This window comes from Coptis chinensis, chromosome 1, assembly GCF_015680905.1.
Source record: "Coptis chinensis isolate HL-2020 chromosome 1, ASM1568090v1, whole genome shotgun sequence".
NCBI lineage: Eukaryota > Viridiplantae > Streptophyta > Magnoliopsida > Ranunculales > Ranunculaceae > Coptis > Coptis chinensis.
This window is the reverse complement of record NC_141456.1, coordinates 44,526,683-44,548,679: the sequence shown is the minus strand read 5'-3', so window position 1 is coordinate 44,548,679 and position 21,997 is coordinate 44,526,683. Positions and strand designations below refer to the sequence as shown.

Below are 21,997 nucleotides of genomic sequence, written 5' to 3'. Positions count from 1 at the left end.
GAGGGACTTGGACAGCGTATGTCGCCGGTGGAGTATCGTTCTATTCTCCGGTACCGTCTCATGATTCTTTTGTACTCTAATGGTGGTCTATGCCCTGTTTGCAAAAAAAGTATACTAGATGCTTTCGGGGACCATGCAGCACATTGTAGACATTTTCCAGGTTTCAAATACCGACATGATCATGTCAGAGATATTTTATGTGATGCATTTTGGAAGGCTGGGGTACAAGTGAAGAAAGAGGCTCCCGTGAATTTTCTCACTGATCCGAATGAGGGAAGATCTACACTTATGCCTGCGAATCTATTGATCTACAGTTGGCCGGTCTGAGGGGAGACATGCATGTGTTGATGTAACTGGAGCCTCTCCGTTGGTAGGGCTTGGGAATGGAGTCTTTGAGGTGGGAGAAGCAGCTAAGAGAGTAGCGACAGGGAAGATGGAGAAGCATGAGGAAGCTTGCATGGCCAACCAACATTGTTTCATTCTGTTTAGTTTCGACCCTTTCGGTTTCTTGGAACAACAATCTATTGAGCTTCTCAAGAGACTTCAAAAAGTTATGGACAATAACGTTATGACAGCTGGTTCTAACGAGTTTGTTTTTAGAAAAATAGGATTTGCTATTCAGAAAGGACTTGCGGCGCAGCTTGTTGCACGCTTGTCCTAATTATTTGTAAAATTTCTTATCAATATCAATAAAATTTCCACTTAAAAAAAAACAAAAAAAAAAAACAACAACAACTAATATCTTGATTGATCTGTGTAGGTGAATTTCCTCTTGATCGAGTACAAGCAGAAGTTTGTAGCTTGTGTTAATCGATTCATCTCATGAAAGCACAAATGATTTATTTGGACCTAGGTGTTACGTATTATATAGGTATAATCTATATTGTAGACACAAAAGAAATTTTACAAACCTAAATAGTTGTAAGTGCTTTTCCTAATTTTATTTGGGATTTTCAGGTTAAAATTATTATCTATTGGTTTTTGTTTTTTTTTTCATATATTTGTATTATTACTGAAGTTGGCTAGACCACCTGAAGAAATTTGGAAGCTTAGTAAATGCAAATGGAAATGGGTACCAAGGGAATATTAGGAACAACAATGGCGAGACTGAGTTAATCTATCATGGTAGTGCAAATCCTATATTTGTTATACTGTTGGAGTTTAGAGGTATAGAAATTTGTGTGATAGCAGCTGCTGAGATTAACATAAAAACAACTTATGATATCTCCTAAGGGAGCTATATAAATTATATTGCCTTAGCGAGGAAGAATGTCCTCAGTACTACCATCACATCCAAGCTTTATAAATGCATTGATGGTAAAATTTGAAAGCATTGAGTTCTCTCATATATTTTTAGTTTAAAATGTATTGTTGATTTGTATACGTGACTATAAATAAATTTGTGGAGTCTGCCTGCATATCCATCAAAGCTCTATACTGCAGTTTTTGTTTCTCAAATTTTTCCCATTGAAATGCAGGTGAGACACAACGTCATGTTTATCATAACTACATTTTAGGGAGATTGCAAATGGTTGCGGGCATCGACCAAGTCTTATAACATGTTACTTTTTTTTAGTGTACAACGCGAAAAGCCTGCTTCAAATGAAAATATAAATTTATTCCCTATTAATAGCATTATTGTTACCTCCTCCTACTTAATAATGTTTATGTAATTTCAATGACAGTAGCATGGCGGAAAGTCACTATTTTTTTGCTCAGGTATGATACTAACAAGTTTTCCTACTCTGAATTTCTTCTTTATGTCCTTGAATTAGCAAGATGCATTATGACCTGGACTTAACAAGATATTCAGTGAACAACATTGTTAGTTTTCATTAACTATATTTTTTTATGTTTCAGGGTATTGATCGTAATCTCAGGTGAATGGGTGATGTTCTACTGGTTTGCAATGATCTCAGGTTAGAAGTCGAACTAAAAAACTTATCATGAGCAATATATAAATAGTTATTACGAAGTTATCTAGATCTAGCATTGGGTTGATTACTAAAGTCCGTCTAAATAATTTCCGGTACACATCATAAATATCACTATGTTATATATCTGGGTGCATTGCATTAGTAGTATTGCTCATGGAATTGGGTATTATCATATCAGGCCACTTATATGTGGAAAATGCCCCTGTTTCGAAAACAAATATGTTGATGGACCATTTCATGTGAAAACAACAAAGACACTTTGGAGGTTCATAAGCACATGAAGCTTAGAATAAGGGAAGTGGGTGTGTTTTCTAAGTTGGATTATTAGTCATTACCCTGACATTTACCTGACAGCCGCCCTCACATATAAAGCAAGTCTACTTATCATCATGTTCACAGACAAGAAGGAGAAATGATAAGCGGAATGGGCAATGCATGTTCTTACTTACTACACTTTGTCCTTAGCCAATTGTAGAACATTGCTTTTATGATTTTATCACAATAGAAATTGGATGAGGTCCCAAACAATGCATAGGTTTTATATGAGCCAGACTTTACTGAATTATGGAATTGAATATCTATATATTTCTCTCTACGCGTGCACGGTAAGCCATTTTTTTTGTATGTTTATTGATTTTTCTTTGATTGATTTATGTTCAATTATATGCAAACTTGGATGGTTATATTAATATACTTTAGCTAATGTATTTAAGACACTAACTTTAGAGGAATGTAGATATGCTAAATCACCATTGACAAGGTTCCACACCTCATATATCACAACACCACACATGCATTGACAAGAACTTATAAACTAAGTTATTTTTTGTGGGATCACTGACTCATTGCATTCCTATGTCTTGAGAATGCAGATAGGAATTACAATTTTGTTATGACAGTTTACCCAAATGTGAAGATTCTCCATTTTGACGTTGATGTTAAAAACAATCTCTTGGACTTCAAGGTAGCCCTCTTGAATTCATACTGATTAGCGAAGTTTTCAGCTCATAGTATAACTGTTTTAACCAGTTTCATCTCAATGGAGACCCAAAATATATACCACATTATGGCTTACTATAGGCGCAGGATTGGCTTGCTCAGTTATTGGATCGCCAATAAGATGGTATGTTACTTATCTTCATTTTCTTATATATCCATAGCCCCTTGGGGGCAGGTTTATGATGGTTCTGACCTTACACTACAAGAATTTCTTTTCTAGGCCGAATGGATACGTACTTTTAGTGTTCCCTTGCTAAATGCTCTGACCTTACCCTACATGAATTTTCTTGATAAAGCGTAGAGCTTATAAGATCAATGTCGTATTAATATGGTGATATGTTAGTTACATTTTCACTAAAGTCTAAGCAACATAATTTATTACATCAATTTTACATGTTTTATGTATTTTGTAGGTGGTGGTTAAATGGTTCAAATGATTGAGTTGGTGATTGATATGAGCTACATGTTAAACTATAAAGTGGCTGGAAGGAAGCTATGAAAGCAACTAAGCCATATTTATCTTCAATAAAATTTAATTTAATATGGATTTGTCTTTGCTAGGTCTTAATACTTTTGCTTCCTGTTTAACCAGAGCTATTTTAAATACAATAAGAAAACCGGGATGAAGGGATACAAATATTGTAGTGTTTGCAAAATCTTTATAAGACAAATCGTATGTATGCTATATTTTTCTCCATAATATGCATTACCCTTAGTTGGTGTTTAATTTTAAAATGCTGAGAACAAATAGTTTTTTTTTTCTGAATTTGGGTGCAATTTTTTGAGATGTGTTAGGTGACAAACATTAAAAGGATGAATGGCTTGGTCAGCGATCTTTAAATGTTTGCTCTCAAGTCGTTGCAGATACCATTACCAGGACGACACCCACCTTCACCCATTCTGTCAAATGGTTCTGCCACACCAGGGTAAAATTTTCCTCATTTTTGTTTTCATTATAAAGGACCTTGGTTTTTCACATTTTTGAGCATGTATGGAAAAATAGAGATAGTCGACATAGAAATACAATTTCCCAAAAAAAGAAAATGCACAATCTGTCAAGATTTCAAAGCTCCAAATTATTTCCCTTCGTGACAATGTAGTGGTGGCCTAAATTTTGTTATTGTTTTTGTATTTGAATAGTACTTAAAATCAATGTGTCGTTCTAAACTATGGTCTCACACCTCTTTTCTTCTTATAAAATAGGCAGGTTCCAAATTAGATTAAACTTTTTAGGGCTTTAAGCTAAGTAGATTAAACTCAACCTCTCTCTTCTTTTCTGTAGTGATTTACATGGGTTAATAAGCAATGGGAACTTATTAGAACCAATATTCTGATCTATTTTCTCACTGGGACTAGCCTTACGAGTATCTCTAAGAACACCTTTTGACCATGAAAAAACAGCGTTCTCTAATTTGCTCCTTCCGCCTACAGTATCTTTGGAATCTAAGGTATTATCAAGATTGCCACTCCCTTCATTTTTATCTCCATCCATTGAAAGTCTTAAGTTCAAAGATATGTCTTGTATGTATCTCAATGAATCACCTGGTGATTATGAATCTGAATTTTCAAACCCTTCATCACTTCTTTTCCATTGTGGTTGCCTTGGTCTGCAACTGGCTATACGGGATAGGTAGGTTTTGCAATGCTCAGGCCATGAGAAAAAGTGGATATTCTTCAACCCATTTTTTCGACATCTAGCCCATAGTTGTTTATTAGCAACAAGCTTCAAAAGAGCATCAACAATAGCCTGCTGGTCGTGAGGGTCAACAAGGAGACCATTGTCAAGAACCTGTCAAACTTTGGCATTAGAACTACGAAAAAAATCAACCTCATAACACAACATAAAAATTTATAACGAGTTCAACTCAAAAGTGAAGTTTGTGATGCACACGATTTATATCGACAAGACCTCCAGTTTTTGTAGCAACCATAGGCAGGCCGTGAGCGCAGCCTGCTCAGCAAATAGAAAAGCTTATGTTATGATGTTTAACACATGCATATAGCTATAGAACTGTAAAAAGTTACAAGCAATAAAGAATAAACTATAAGCACCTCTATCAGAGCAAGTCCAATGGAAAGCTACTAAATTGGGCAGCTAAAAGGTGCCTCATAGGCCTTTTAGCTTGCCTAGCCAAATTTGGCACCCCAAAATCAAAAAACCAATCTAATCGCGTTTTCTGTTTTGAAGTGTTAAATGATACGGACGACATAGTTTCTGCTGTCCGTGTATTGCTAGTGAAGGTCTTAACTTTGGCTGGGTTTTTTACTCCTTCCAAATTTAAGACCCTTTTAGCAGCCCCATTGGAATGACATTTTTGTGGTTGGGGTGCTATATTTACCTTTAGAAGCCCATATAGCCCCCATTGGATTTGCTCTCAATGTGAGTCCAAATGGTTCAATGAAAGCTATATTTATGAAGACACCCTACAAGTTATAACATCAAAAAAGAAATTAGAAAACTTAAGAAGGTGTTGAGAAGGTGGATTGGTGGAGGGGACCAAAAAGATCCTTACAATTACAGCTGAAATAGCCAATCTGTAGCAAGCCTTGATAAGGTAAAGAAAACTACTAAAGCATTGTATCTGACAAAATCCAACAAAAACAAGCGTTCAAAATGCAAGATAAATAGACCAAACTCACCAAATTCATGTCCTCCTTTCATCACATGGATAATGAGGATCCAAGATCTTGCAGCAATTCAGCAAACGGAAGCTCTTGAAGAAAATTTCAATGTAATCAACTCTACGAATAATTTAAAATAAAGCAATCAGAACCGACTAATTTAAGTGGATCCCACACTCACTGCCCATCCAAAAAGATTTATGTAGAATTTGTAGTCCTAAGGTGTAGAATTATTTCTAAATTTTAAAGAGATAATGCTCAATGAATTATGTACCCCAATTGGAGAGTATTGATAAGAATTAGAAGGAAAAAAGTGTTATTAGTAAGTTTATGTACATGCATATAAACAAGAGCACACAGATAGTTTTTGAAACCGGACATGACAGCTCAATATATTTCAGAAAGAGAAGCAGATGCCATTCATTTTAATCATTTATATTTGTACATTTTGAAACCAGCCCCTCCTGAGTTCCAATAAAATGGTCAATGTAACTTACATTTACTAATTTTATCTGGGAACAAGCAAGTTCCTATATCAAAGTCTTTTTGTGCATTGTGTCTCCTATAGTCCTATGTATTTCGGCTTTGAGCTTCTTAGGCTCAAATTGGTCTCCACAATTTCAACGGGAAGGAGGCAATGAAGGATTAAGGAAGGTTTTGCTTACATTTGGTTATTGAAAACTTATTGAGACTCTGAGAGAATAATAGCAATTGGACACATGCAAGGAAATACATTCAATAAACATGAAGCTTGCCTCACGACAAAAGGTGGGGACTAGAGCATACACTATTAACTAACAAAGGAGTTGGATTACAATAACCACACAAAGCATCAAGGAGACAAAAGCAATGAGAAAAAGTATCAAAAGGGGTTCAAAACACAATGGGTAAAGAAGTAGGTGGTGTTAGTAGCAGTAGAGGACGAAGGCAGAGAATGGGTGAGGATGTGACGCATCCACTGAAGGTTAGCTTAGAGGAGCTTTACAATGGGACATCCAAGAAGCTATCACTCTCACGAAATGTCATCTGATGCAAGTGCAAGGGTGAGTCCATGTCTTCATATGTAGCGAGGAAAGAATTTTATTCTTTGTTGTTTTTTGATATTTTGGCGTTAGTTGGGTGCATTCCTTAAATTATGTTTTTTTAGTTTAATAGTGTACTATTTGGAGTAACCTCAGTCAATGTAATTATGCACTTGACACGTATTTTAGTTTATGAAGGAATGAAGCGTGTATTTTATCATGTAAACCCGAAATTTTTTTCATTTGAATTTTGTTGTCATTAGAAGATAATGGGGATTACTCTTTGAGAGATACATAAAAAAATTGATCAATGTTTTTATACTATTTGTCCTTAGGTTGTGATTGCGCATACATGAATTCCACCTACAACTCATTTACTCATTCCACTTCTCAGCCACGCACAATTGGTTTTTAATAATCTCTTTTAACAATATATATTTATGTTTTTTTAATGTTTAATATAATATCTATTTCTATTTCATCATAAAATAATAATAATAATAATAATAATAAACTAAAAAAATATAGCAAGCCCAAAATCAACTTTAAAAAAATTGCAAGTCCAGCCATAGACCGGGCCAAATAGCTAGTAATACTAGAGTTTAAGATATAGATAGGGACTCTTCTACAGTGCGCAGGGTGCACCCAAATTTAGCCATTTTTTATCTCTTAGAAAAATACTTACAGATAATGTTTGTATATGAAAATTTTATAAAAGCTATCCAAATCACCAAATGTTGCTTGACTATAAAGCTTTATAAGCTTTGCCAAATTCATATGAAAAAACCAATGTATTGAAAGTCAGGTCAAAATTCATCTCATAATAAATATAATGCTCCCAATAAAAGCCATTTGGATCATAATTTGGGCTCACAAACATTACAAAAACTCAAAGATAGGCATATACCAACCCCTAAGTACACTCAAACACTCATACACCTCCCCTCTTCTCCATATCTATGGAGTAAAGCACGCAAAATAAAGAATGACAAATGATGCATTGAATAAGATAATCCCCTCTAGGCCTATATATCTAGGTAATACCTAATCTCAAACAACTTTAAGTCATTTAAACTGAACTTTAGTCCAACTCAACGGAGGTATAGGGTGTCGTGCATTATTTTATTCATTACATCAAACAAAACTCTATTTATCAAAACTAAAACGAGACCGTTATATGAACTCCACCTTATATAAACTCCAAATGAACTCCACCATCAAAAGTAGATTTATAAGATGAATGGAGGGCAGATTTTTGGTGAAGATTAATCTCCCTACAAAAAATCAGCCCAAATAAAAATGTTTAACCTTGTCAAAAGTTATTTTGAAATTTGAAAATTTTGGACCGTTGGATAATTTTATAACATTGTAATCAAATTTTGATACGACTAGACATCTTCAAATGTACTGATTTTTTCTAAGGATAATCTATATTGTGGGGAGAACCTCTCTACCAAAAATTAGCTTCTAATTCATTGTTTTTCGTGGTGGAGTTTTTTTTTTTTTAAAGTTCATATAACAGGGCAGGTTCATTAACGCCAACATTAGCTCCAAAAGTATAAGTTATGTATATTTACTTGTAAGTGAAGAGTGTGGACAAAGGACATTGTTTAACAAGAATTTCAAGATGATCCAATCTTTTCTCAACAACATCAACTCCACTCTTTTTTGCTTTCCCCATATCAATTAACTTTTGTGAAACTAAATCTCCCATTATTGGTGCACATATTAACGTTGAATTATTATTCTTACTACTACTTGTTTGAACAGTTTCCAGTGACGTTAACTACAAAATTCAATAAAGATAAAGTAATAAACAAGATTAAAGTATAAATGAAGAAAGTAAAAATTTGATTGGTTAGAAGTTACTGTGACAGAACTCATTTTTTTTAGTGGAGTTTTGGAAATGAGAAGTGAGAAGGTTAGTGGGATTTCACTGATATAACACCCCATTTTTTTTATTAATATTTTCCTAGTATAATAAATAATAATAATAATAATAAGAATAAGAATAGATCAAATAAAATAAAAAAGAATAAAGATTAGTGGAGATAGGAAAGGTAAAGAGATAAACCTTCATCCCTGTTTTCGGGGGTTTTCAAAAAAAAAGGGGAAACACGTAAAGGAGTTTACAAGGAGATTTTTTTTTTTTACACAGAAGAAAAAAAAAGTTTTACTGAGAGAGGAAAAGGGAGGCTTATCTGGAGATACTGATAGAGTGTATAACCGGTGAGTAGATATTTTATTATCATTCACTGAACTATTGGATTTTTACTTGGCTTATAGCCTATTTAAACTTCTATCGAAAATATATGTTTTTCGTTTTGTTCTGCTTATTCTCGAACTATTCTGCATACTGTTGAAACCAATCTATATTAACCAAGCTATATTGATAAACATATTTGACTACTAATCGTTTTTTTAATTAGTTATACACTGTTGATATAAACTGTTATTATTAGAGTTGTTGATTTGGTGGTTTAAATGTTTGAATGGGTTGATTATTATTTGATTGATTGTATTGGATTGTGTTGTTTGAACTGTAGATTGAATATATGGGTTGTTGTGTTTTAATCGAGTGTTTGGCTGTTTAAATTTCTTGGTTGTTATTGTCAAGTGAAGGGTAGATGTGGGTGGTTGGTTTGGGTACGGTGGAAGCTTTGGGCAGGACAGTAATAGAGTCGGGATCGGTTTTTAGGAACTGAGGGGAATCGAGTTTTGGTGATATCAAGATGTTGGGTTTTTGTAGCGGTTCAAAACTGAACTGTTTCGGTGGTGGTGAGTGAGAGTGGTGGTGGTTATTTCGGTGGAGGTGGCGAGCTGTGAGGAAGAAGAAGAAGGTAGCGATGTTGTTCCTATTTATTTTGTTTGGGCTTGGGCCGAAATTAATTTAAATGATGGGCTTGAGTTGTTTTATAAACTTGTCGGCTTAAGTAGTTTATGGTAGGGGTGGGAATTTGGCCCTAACGACCCTAACCCGGCCCTGACCGACCCGACCCTAAGCCCTATAAAGCCCTCACAACTAAAGCCCTCACAGAGTTTAGGGCCGGGCCGGCCCGGCCCTAATGCCTTCTAGGGCAGGGCTAGGGCTAAGATTCTAAAACATAGGCCCGACCCTAACCAAGCCCTAACCGGCCATGTTTCATACTTTCACTATAAATACACATACCATAATTGTCCAACTCTTTGTTAAATATTTTCAATTAAAATAACATTGTCCTTTGTAATTTATCACTTACACCCAAGGGTACTTCCAATAACTTGTTTTATATAACAAAAACTTGTCAACTTAGCAGCCATGAAGAACAATGAGCACTAGCCTAATAAAAATAAGACTTTATTCCTTTGATCATCAAGTCAAAGTCCATAACTTATTATTCTCAATTTCTTTTCTCACTTATTTCTTATAAATTATATTTTTATTCACATCCAAGCCAAGTCTAAAACTAAAGGTTTCCTTCCACACCATTAAAGCAAAATCTGAGCGACCATTTGTAACATAGAAACCAAAACACCCTTTGTCAGAAAAATGACATTTGTAATCTCAAACCTTTCTCCATCACTTGTTCAAAAGCCAATATTTTCATTTCCATATACAAAGCTTGAATCACTTTTAAATTAGAAGAAAGGTAATATTATATTTGTTTGAATCTATTATAGAAATAATTTATGATATTACAAATAGTTTAACAACTTCCATGACCCTTAACCAAAACTATTATGTTTCTTCTTTATATCTATTACTTCTTCCTTTAAAATGATAATATAATTATTTGTCTATGTATTTCAATGTTAAATGTAATTTTAGTGAGGTTTGAGTACAAGGAAGAACAAATTCCGAACTCTCGATGTACTTCAGTTCATTAGATTATTGTGGATGTGCATTTTAAATTTTTGGACTTATACAGGATTATTACTAGATTGGTTGGACTTTGAGTTTGTAGATTATTGTACATTTTTGTAATATAAATGAGTTTTAAAACTGATGTAGTAAAAAAAAAGAAAATATATAGGCCCGGCCCTAAAGCCCGACCCTAAAGCCCTTAAAGAGGGCTAGGGTCAGGGTCAGGGCTTGAGATTTAGACTTGTGACCCGGCCCGACCCGGCCCTATGCTGACTTTAGGGCCGGGCCGCCCTAATATCTGAAGGGCTTTAAATGTTTAGGGCCGGGCTAGCCCGACCCGGCCCATTGCCCACCCCTAGTTTATGGTTTTGGGCCTTGAGTTGTTGGGCTGGTTTCTATTATTTTTGTGGGCTGGGTCCTTTTTATTTTAAGTGGACCAGATTCTATTAATTTAGATGGGCTCTGGGTTAGAGTTTGTTTTTGGGCCGAATCTGTGCCTGGTTTGGAAGTGGTTTTCACCTAGTTAGGGTCAGATTCAAACTCTTGCCAAAACATGAAAAAGTGAGTTTTTAGTCTTATTTCCAACCCAATTGGCCTTGTTGCATTCCAAGGTCTGTGGTGGTAGATATGATGTCTGGAAGTTTGACTCGCAAAAAGTAAATTCTGTGTGTTAGCTTTTCAACACAAAAAGCCTCGATGCATTTGGACACCTGTGGAAAGCGATGTGTCATTAAGAAGATAGTCCATCAGAAATCTAGTTTGCTGAAAATTAGGATTTTTACCAAGTTTGAACTATTTTTACTATGAGATAGAATGACATTGGGACTTCGAGTTCTACATGAAAAAATAAGTGTACCTATCCTAGTCTTCAAATAATCAAGTGGTGTATCATTTGGATAGCTATAAGAAACATTATTGTTTTGGAAAGTTACCTAGATAACCTACCATGTTTTCCTTTTAGGGGGGCTCTAGTTAACTTTTCTTATTGTAATGAGATAAATGATTTTACTTAGACATACAAGTGTCTTGAATCTTGATTGCTTAAATTTCACATTTGTATTATATTCCAAGTACAATTGTTGCATATATACTAAATGTTAATATAGATTTATGTTATATCACTGCATGTGACATGTTAAATTAAAGTTTGTGCTTAATATATATATATATATATATAATTGAGGAATGAAAGGGAAATAAAGTGTGCAACCTTAAAACATGAATTCTTATTGTTCTTTGACTTTGACTATATGGCTTATAAGAACTACGAATGCTTGATTCCAATCTTGAAAGATTTGGATACGTAGACAGCTTTGAGCAAAAGTGCAGCCACTACACTACATTATATTATATATTAGTTATTAGTTATTAGTTATTGTGATAACTATATGTGAACAATGTTAGTACTTAATTGTGTACGTGATTGTGGTTGTTTAAAATGTATTCACGAGACATTTAACTAATGCGTTATTCCTCATTGAACTTTTTGATATCTATGATTTATATAATTGATAATGATGTGAGTTGATTAGTTATTATGTTTGGAATCTTTAGTAATGAATTATTGTTTGAGACGATGTTTGTTTTGTAATGAAAATATTATAATAAATGAGAACTCTTGAGTGTTAAAATTCGGTGTAAAAGTGTCCAGTGAAAATTTAATGTGTCGCCCACATCTTTAAATCTCTCCACCCCTCTTTGATGAAAAGAAATTTTTATGACTAATGATGTCATATGAAAAGCCGCCTTAAAGAGGAACTAAGGCATTCGCCTTGCGGGTGGGTTGTATTCCTTGAGTGTACGGGAATGTAGGTATGGGTATTCCTTGAATGTGGCAGGAATGACCCAAGGTATTCATTGAATATGCCATGAATGACCTGTTAGTGTTATGATAGGTATTCCTTGAATGTGGCGGGAATGACCCAAGGTATTCATTGAATGTGCCATGAATGACCTAATATTTTGTTATGCCCAAAAGAGGCTTTGTGTATGTGTATGAAAAGCCCAAAGATGGCTGTGACTCACAAGTTATGAGTTTACAAGATGAAAATATATTTCCTGGAGGTGATATCCCTGCTTGGGACATATGTCTTGTAGTGGTACTCGGTGTGAGTGAGGCACACGAATATGTATGATTTGACAAATGTGTGTAGTGCAAATCGTGGAGTAGGAACTAAAGGCTGGGTTGTGTCTTTTAATAAATGAGTCAACAAGATAATTAATAAGCAAAGTAAAATATTTATTTTACGTGCGATGGAGCTATTGCATATGATGTATATGATTTCTTATGAGAAATGTTTATGTGGTTTGTGTGAGTTAATACTCACGAAGGATGAATGTACTCCCTAGTTGTGATATAGTTCCTCGTTCTCATCAGTAGACGAGTGGTTTTTAAGAAAAATATTAGCTTTAAGTATGAGCGAGTTGTTGGATATGATTGGTGATATATTATGATATGATGCATATAATTTCTTACGAAAGAATGTGAATATGGTTAGCGTGATATGATGGATATGGTGGTGTGATATGAATGTTAGTTAGTATTGGCGATATATTATGCTAGATTATATATACACATGATGGTTGCAATGAGAGTGAAATAGATGTATATTATAAATGATTACGTTTGGGAAATCTAACTTTGTTTTGCATGAGGGTAGGACTTATTAACTTTTTATGCAGAGACGTTATCCTACCCTAAGACGACGTGTTGGCTTAAAGGTAAAGTGTATCAAACCCATATTTAACTAAGTTATCATATGTGTATGTAATAAGTTGAATGTAAGTGGAAATTATATTTTGAGTTATTTTGGAAAGTGAGCATGATGAATACTGTTATCTGAGATTTCTTGGAAATGTATATTGGGGGTTGAAATTTTACTTGGGAAGAAACTGCATGCTTTGTTTTGAGAATACATAACTAACTTGTCTTCCAAGTTGAAATGATTGAATAGTATATTTCTTTATTCGAAAGATATGAACGTATTCCTATTTTATATTTAGTTTTACTCATACTAGCAAATTCAATTTGCTGACCCATGTTTGCTTTGTTTTGCAACGTGAGTGTGTTCTTGGAAACATAGATGGTGGAGTGCAGTGGATGAGGACACGTGATTTGGAGTTACTCTTGGAGTCTTCTGGTTTAAGTTTTTCTGAAGTGTACGGTTTTGTTTTGAGACAGATGTAATAGAGTTGGTTAGTTTCTTTGTAGTTTAATAATGTGATGAAGAGTTGTTCATTTTAGTTTTCTTTTGATTTCAGGTTTTTTTTTATATCGTGTTTGATAACAGGGTATTGAGTTTTGTTTCACCCCGGGTTCCAGATGATTGAATATCATTGTTTTAAATATTGTCTGGAAATTTGGGGTGTGACAACTGAGTTGAGTCAGGTATTTATAGGAGTTGAGACTGTTGGAGAATAACACTGAGTTGTGTGACACTTGTTTTTGTAGGTTACAGATGGCGTATGTGTTGTATCACTATTTACTCTACACTCTATTTCTTTTCCTTTTCGCTAGGTCTAGTCCTCTCCTAATTATGAAAATCCCCCTTTTCTATCTCCGTCTCCTTCCTCTTTATACCACACTTTTCTTTCATCCTAGTCGTGCACCTGTCCCTCCATCTCTCGGTCTTCTTTTCCCCACTTGTAAAGTTCCCACAACATACCTACGAGTTCGCGAACCGATCCTATACCCCACACATTCATAGCATCTCTTGCTCCAAGCTCATCCTACCACTGATCTTCCACACCCCGGATCCTACCACCACAGATGCCCCCTCTCGAGTCCGCGATCATGGTTGAGATCGAGGGGTCGAGAGTCCCGGCTTTTACTCTTTCTATAAGTCACGGCCTATCCCCTAGCATGTACAACTGGCTTCACATGTTTAACACATTCATGAGGTCAGTGTCTCTTTGTTTTATGTGCATCCATGTGTCGCCTTTTTGCCGGTTCTTTTTAGTGCCCCCTCAATTTCAGCACCTTTTAATTATTGTTTGGCCTTTCCACCTTATAAAATCCTGCTCAATCTTCCTTCCTTTTCATTTAGTCCCTTATTCTTCCTCTCGCATTTCTTCTTCCTCCTCCCTCACGCTCTTGTTTTCATCCCTCCGATTGGTGGCGTTGTTGCTCCCTATTACTCTTTCTATTGCAAGCATTCCGGTGCCTGAGATCCAGACTGGTTTTTCCCTCTTTCAAGTTGGTCCCTTTCTCTCTCTTTCTCTTTCTTGCGCTATCTTTGATATGTATCTTTTTCTCTCTGCCATTTTCAAATTGTGTGTTCTCTTCTTCTGCCACCCATTCTAATGTCGGACTCCCATTCCGGCGACTTTTCTTCTTCCCCTTCTAACATGGTGGCGTCTCCCCCACCCATTGATCCATCTGCGGCACCCTCCACCTCAGGGCAACCCTTTGCTCTTCCGCCACCACCGCAACGAAGTCGTAAACCTAATTTAGAGGTGGTCAAGTCCCCCTACGGCATCCCTGCTGATGTCATACTAGAACATGTGCTAGACCTAACCTATTTCCCTCACTTAGTTCCCTACCGACCGGGGTGTCTAATAGCCACGGTTAGTCAAATCATCTCTGGACTCCGCTTCCCCTTATCAACCCTGGATGTCGAGGTATGCAACCATTTCAATATACCTCCTTGCCAAGGCATTAGCAACTTTTGGAAGATCATGTATGCCGCGAACCACTATAATAAGTTCGGGGTACCCAAAATATCATGCCGCGACATTAGTTGCTCATTATTATATAAATAAGAGCACCAAAGATGTCAGCATGGGTTATGATAAGAGCCCAAAACTGTAGTTTTAACCCCTTAACAATCATACTTTTAGACCAATTATGTGAATAATAAGTAAAAGTTAATACTGATTACGTGTTTTTATGCATTTCAGGCTTAAAAGTCCATTATGTGCAGAAATGTGCCACTTTAGCGAGATAAATGAGCAAAAGTCGGTTACTAAGGAGTTCCATGATTAAAGGCCAAGATTCAAGAAGACAAAGCCTTTCTAAAGCCCGCTCAAAGCTGAAAAGTCAAAGTCAACGCGGGCAGAAACAGCACACAAAGTCAGCAGAACTTCCGAAGACCGTATCTTTGGACTCAGACCTCAGAATGGGGCCTACCTTATGTCAAAACGACCGGCTCGGAAAGAGCTTTCCGATGGTCCAAGCCTTGAACCAATAAGAGGAGCAGAAGTGGACGAAAAGTCTGTTGAATCCAACTGCATCTGAAGAGGCCTTTTTGGACTGAAAGAATTGGGTTTTGGGCCTTTTTGGACTGAAAGAATTGGGTTTCGGGGGTGGGAACAAAATGTTTTGTTTAGCGAAAAATAAAACTTATGTATACTATGCACTTAGGGGAAGTGGTATTGTTTCTTTTTCTATGATGATTATAGTCTAGAAATCTCAGCTAGCATTAGAATTAAGAGTGGTTATTAAGAAACTTAAGTTAAGATATAGGTAATAGTCTCTGCATCTTTTCATAAATGTCTTGCATGAGCGTTATATTTGTACTTGGCAGTACTTTTCTAAGACCTAGGTTAGAGTGCTTAATTTTACATATCCGGTGAGAATCTAGCCTAAAAGCCTCATATGAGTTGATATCTGAGTGATGACACAAGGGAGAGGTTAATTCCGAGTAGAGAAAACACACGTCCACTTGCTTGATCATCATACCATATCCTAAAAGAGAATTTAGGCAATCTTTGGATCGATATAGCCAGAAATTCAAACCTAAAGAATATTTTTTCCGCTAGTCGCCCCACTGAGCCTTTCATTAGCTTTTTCATAAACCACAAATTCCTTACCCTATATAAAAAAAATAAACAAATAAATAAAAATAGTCTACCCATTTGATAAGTTTGAGAAATAGGATGAAATGAAGAAAAGAAATGAGAAAGACCTGTGGAAAATCAAGAATTTGTTAGTTGCTTCAAAAGAAAAATAAAGAAAAGAAAGTTTCCATCCAAAGAAAAGAAAAATGAATAGAAATAAAATAAAAAAAAAAGTTAGAACTCCAAAAATAGAATCAAAGGAGTCAAAAAGCCGAAACAAAAGGGCTAAGGATGGAAACAAAGTGTAGAAGCAAAGTAAGAACAAGACTTTCTCTAGTTACGGAATTTGAAGACCATATTTTCTCAGACTTGTCTATTTTGTTTATCCATTCCAGTTATTTTTAAACTATCACCTAAGCCATACATAACACCTAATAAAGACATTTAGCTCAATTAGGAATATGTTGGTGTGATAGTAAGTGGCAGATGTGTTTGATCAACCTCGGCTCCTTTGGATGTCATTGAGATTGAGAGGAAAAGTGTGCTCACCGCGACACTAGAGTGAAAGCTTAAACCTGAGCGGAAAAATCAGAGTATTTTTGTCTTGACATATTTGTGAGGACCTACTTAGGGACGCTTATTCAAGTTTCAGAATCGAACACCTTACTTGCATTTCATAGTTTTGTTCATTGCATGTATGTTTATTTGTAGATGATTTGATTATTATGCATATGTTAACTTAGGTTTTAAAAGCGAGTATTCTTTATTCCTTGCTAGTGAGAAGTATGAATATCTGAGAGATAAATTAAAGGGAACATTACTTGTTATTTCTTAGTCATTATAGTATAGATGAAGTTTGTGAGTATCTTCTCTGAAAACTCTCACGAGACTAAACTCGTCCACTAGGGTAAACCTAGGGGTTTAAAAGGCTTGTTGCACATGCTAAGTGTAATCGTGATTCCTACGAAAATGAGTTAGGATTTTTAATTTTTGTTATTAGTTTAGATTTAGTTTTGCTTGAGGACTAGCAAAATGTAAGTTTGGGGGTATTTGATAAGCGCATAAATATTACATTATTCACGCTCAATTTTATATTAGTTAGTTCGTTTAATTTATTCGTTTGATCTAGTTAGTGTATTTTTGGTGGTTTTACAGGAATTGGACTTAACATGATTAAAAGTGTGGAAACTGTCGAGATTCGGGATGTCACTGTCATGAGTTCCCCTAGTCTGGTTGGGCCTGGTTAAAGCATGTGAGTAAAGACAATAGGAAATAAAAGGAAATGGAATTTGGGCCTAAAGTTTAGTCTAGGTCCAATAGCCTAAGACTGGACCATGTGTGCCAAGCCAATTCTTAGCAACTAAAGAGACCAGCCCATAACCAAATAACAAAGCCCATACCCACTAACTAAGAGTCACACCATTTCTTGTCTAGCCGAGAAGCACTGTAGGAACCCATCTTTCCATCTTAGTGTACTTTAGAATTGTTTTCATAGTATAATTAGTCATTTTTAAGTCCCATTAAACCCACCCACCCTTGTTTGATTCATCCTGTGGTTGTCCATTTCAGCGTTGAAAAGTTCCGCGAAATATATTAATCGAAGACCACGCTTATAAGGAGCGCTGCTGCGCTATACTCTGGACCCGGAAGCGACCAGCCCTCATACCCAGTAGCGACCAGCCCTCGATTCTTGGACCTCGAGTCGCGACCACCCCTCATACCAAAGCGACCACCCAGCCACTTATCGGACATGGAGCGACCGCGCTATCTATGCGAACCAGCGCCACTAAGCCAAATTTTCCGTTTCTACGGTTTGTTTTGAACCCGATTTTTCAAGTTTTTCAGTGTTTTAACTTGTTATATACACTAAACACGCGTAAACAAGACGCTATTCATAAAGCGAAGCAAGGGCGCAATCGTCATTCCTTTCTTCCACACCTCGCGATCTCCGGTTAGAGGTTTCTACTAGTATATCGAATTGTTTGGAGTGTTGCATGTTTAGTTAAGTTCGACTTAGTCTTGCATGAGATTAAGGTCTGGTCGAAGAAAAACAACTAACGTAATTACACGGCAACTTCAACAAACAAGTCTATCTAGTTTCCCACCCACTACACCTCTAGCTACTATTTCACACACACCACGATATTATGGTCAAGAAAGAGAGACTCCTCTCTCTCGACTTTTATAAAGCCTTGAAATGATAGCCCTAAATCTTGCATCGTTCTAGCAGACCTAGTGGGGGATTTCCGCATCCCCACAAATATATTTAATTTGTTACCCGTTTTTCATGAAAAACCTTATCAGCACATGCGTAGGATTGAACAAGTCCTTACAACATTCCCACCATCCTACGGTTGAAAGCGGAACAAATTAAATTGAGGGTATTCCCTTTCACCTTAGCGATAAAGGCGTCTTTGGTTAACTGCCCAAGCTCCTAATTCTGTGGACTCATGGGCCAAACTTGTTCAGCTGTTTATGGAACATTTTTACCCACCCCTAAAGACGGATGAAATGCTTTCCAAGATTCACTTCTTTCGACATAATCCTCATGAATCATTTTCAGAGGCTTGGAATCGTTTCACCGATCTGCTTATAGAGTGTCCACACCATAATCTAGCAAAAGACACATTAGTGCATGCCTTTTTCAAAAACTTTAATATCACCATAAAGAAGTCCTTGACATAATGAATGGGGGTAGTTTCCTAAGTAAAGGAGCCTCGGAGGCTTACAAATTTTTAGAAGAACAAACTAAACGCAATAACAATTGGGGGGGAGTGATGATATCCCCCGCTCTGCTAGTTCTTCTTCAACAGTTAAGGCCGCCGGTATGTTTGAGATGAAACCCGATCCAGAACTTAAAAATTTAATCGAATCTCTAACTAAAAAGGTAGAGGCTATTTCTATACAACAAAAGCCTATCCCCGTCATGAATGTAAATTCAAATCCATGTAGTTTCTGTTGGAGTCCTGAGCATCCCGACTCCCACTGTCCTATAGCCTATGAACATTCTTGTTCCATTAATAGTGAACCTAACGCCCCTTGGAGACAAAATCCCAACTTCGGTTGGAGAAATAACCAACAAGTCACACCTACAGGGTACAATAATCAATATGTTAGGCCAACGCAGTTATAACCAAGCTCCACCACAACAAGGACGAGGATCGGGGTAATTATAATAATTATAACAACCAAAGCGCAACCTCGACAAAGTCAAGCACAAGGTCAATGTAGTTATAATAATTATAATGCTAATAGAGGTATCGTTCCGTAAATAATAACTATCACAATCCGCCCATAAATAATCAACGAGATAGTTCGATCCACACCACCCATGACTACTACACCCACACAACCGATCGTCTTGACACCTTCATACAAGTGAGCCAACAACTTTTCCAAACCATGGCTCAATCTAACCAACACATTCTACAATCCGTTAATAATTTAAACTAACAGTTAGCCCAAGAGAAAGCCAACCAAAAGGCGTGTTTCCGGCCAAGCGATACCCAACCCTAGAACAAAGCAAACCACGCCTTTGAGGTAAACGGTAATACTAGTATGCGAAAGCGACAACCGTAGGTGAAGCTAAATGCCATCACCACTCTCCGTTACGGAAGAGTGGTTGATAACAAAAAGTAACTATGCCTATAGTTACCCCATCAATACTCCCTACACCGATGTCGAACTAGATACCGAAATAGAAACCGAAGAACCTACCACCGTTGTAGAGGTACCGGTTAAACCACAACCTAAGAAACGAGAAGCCAAGGTTACACATCAAGTCGAGCCATACGCTAAATATAGATGAAACCACCGTTCCCTCGAGAAATTAGCCATGCTAACCAGGGATACTAACTTTGAGGACATTAGGAACGTTTTCAAAAATCTAACGATAAACCTTCCTTTTCTCGAAGCTATAAAAAAGCTACCTAACCACGCTAAGTTTCTTAAGGAGTTGTGCACTACTAGGCTTAAGACCAACATACCTAAAGACGCCTTTCTAACTGAACAGTTCCCAACTTTATCCGAAAATAATGGAATTGTTAAGTACAAGGACCCTGGTCGTCCTACTGTACAATGCACCTTAGGAGATTCTCACACAATGACCGCACTACTAAACCTGGGGGCTAGTGTTAACTTACTCCCGTTTTATTTGTATAAACAAATAAGTCTAGAGGAGATGCAACCTACTAAAATGACATTGCAATTAGCTGATCGGTCTATTAAGTACCCTAAGGGTGTGGTTGAAAACGTGCTGGTTAAAGTCCAAAATTTTTACTACCCAGCCGACTTCGTTATCCTCGACACAGAAGTCACTAATGACTCTGTACCTATCATTTTAGGGCGTCCCTTCTTGGCTACTGCCAACGGCTTATAAACCTGCCCAATGGTTCGATGTCCTTGTCTTTTTGGCCATCTTTCGTTGAGGTAAATGTTTTCAAAAAGCGAGGACCGCGATATCCGATTCCTCTACAAATGGCGAGGTTAGCATGATCGAGAGCTTAGCTCAAGATTACTTCAAAACATGTTTCCGAGAAACAGTTAACAAATTCCTTTCCTTCGAAATTCCGACTTTAACAATGACTCCCGTAGTAGGCGAAATCGAAGAAGAATTCCTGCAACTCTTTTGCACCGCTTCTTTACCACTTCGCGAGTCCCCCCTTGCCAACAACCATTCATCCCTTGATGCTATGACGGAAGATGAATTTTTCAATCTCTATCCCAGTGATCCTTTTGACCCACCTATTGAGGAATGTCTTACATATATCAAGATTTCTAATGATATGGACTTGAGAGCTCTAGCTGAGAATCATTCACCTTCCATCACCAATATTTCCCACCCTCCACCTTTTCAAAGGAACCTCGAGTTTGCACTCGATCCTTTAGTTTCTCCTGTGCTTCATGATTTTTTAAATCCACCTAGTAAACAAATACTTCCCAAGGATAAACCACTTGACACCTTCATTTTCAGACTTGAGACAGTCCCTAACTACACCATGAATGAGTTTTGTGCTAAACGCACATCCTCATTTTTTCCATGCTTTCCCTCTAAAACTTATCCCAATCTACCATATTTTCCACAACCATTCACTTTTCCACACTTATTCACTAGGACACCCTCTCGTTCAAAGATGAAACATAAGGTGCATGCTCGGTTATGTTATAGGTCTATCCGACTTAAACTTTCATTCCACTAGGTCGCGCGTTGTAGGAAATCTTGGTGCTTGATTGTGTTTGGATATGTTTTCTGTGATATTTATTTATGGAATGATCCACAACTATTTCGGTTGTTGATATATGATAAACCTGCATATTCATACATATATTTAGATAAAGTCTCGAGTATCGACTATAAATCGACTCAATTTTTGTGTTTGGTGCATTTCCTTTCATTTCCATATATTGGTGAATGCACCATTCAGGTAACCGGGCCCCCCTATGGAGTGTGTGGTTGTAAGTACGGATCCTAAGTCCACGGTTCACATAATTCACGTTTTCCACTCTTGCATGTTTTCTTGATTTTTGAGTCATGTTTCTCTATGGTGTGAATTATGTCTTTATCGCTTATTGTTTTCCTTTATATTAAACCTAATTCATAAAAAGTAAAAAGTTTAAAGCTATAAAAATAGTAATCTAGCAAGTCTCGAATCGACATTAAAAGACCCAAGTTTTTAGTACAATACCAACCTTCTCGAGTATAGGCCAAACAAAAATTTCAAACTTAAAAAGAGTTTTCCAATTTTGTTTGGGGGTGGTGATTTTGGTATTCATTTCAAATCTTGTTGCCACCCTAA

The 21,997-nt window shown here is 36.6% G+C and overlaps 1 pseudogene; it reads right to left on the bottom strand.

Moving 5' to 3' along the window:
• Positions 1-4,173: 4,173 nt before the first annotated feature.
• On the bottom strand, positions 4,174-8,464 carry LOC147524219 (putative sucrose-phosphate synthase 1; annotated as a pseudogene).
• Positions 8,465-21,997: the final 13,533 nt, after the last annotated feature.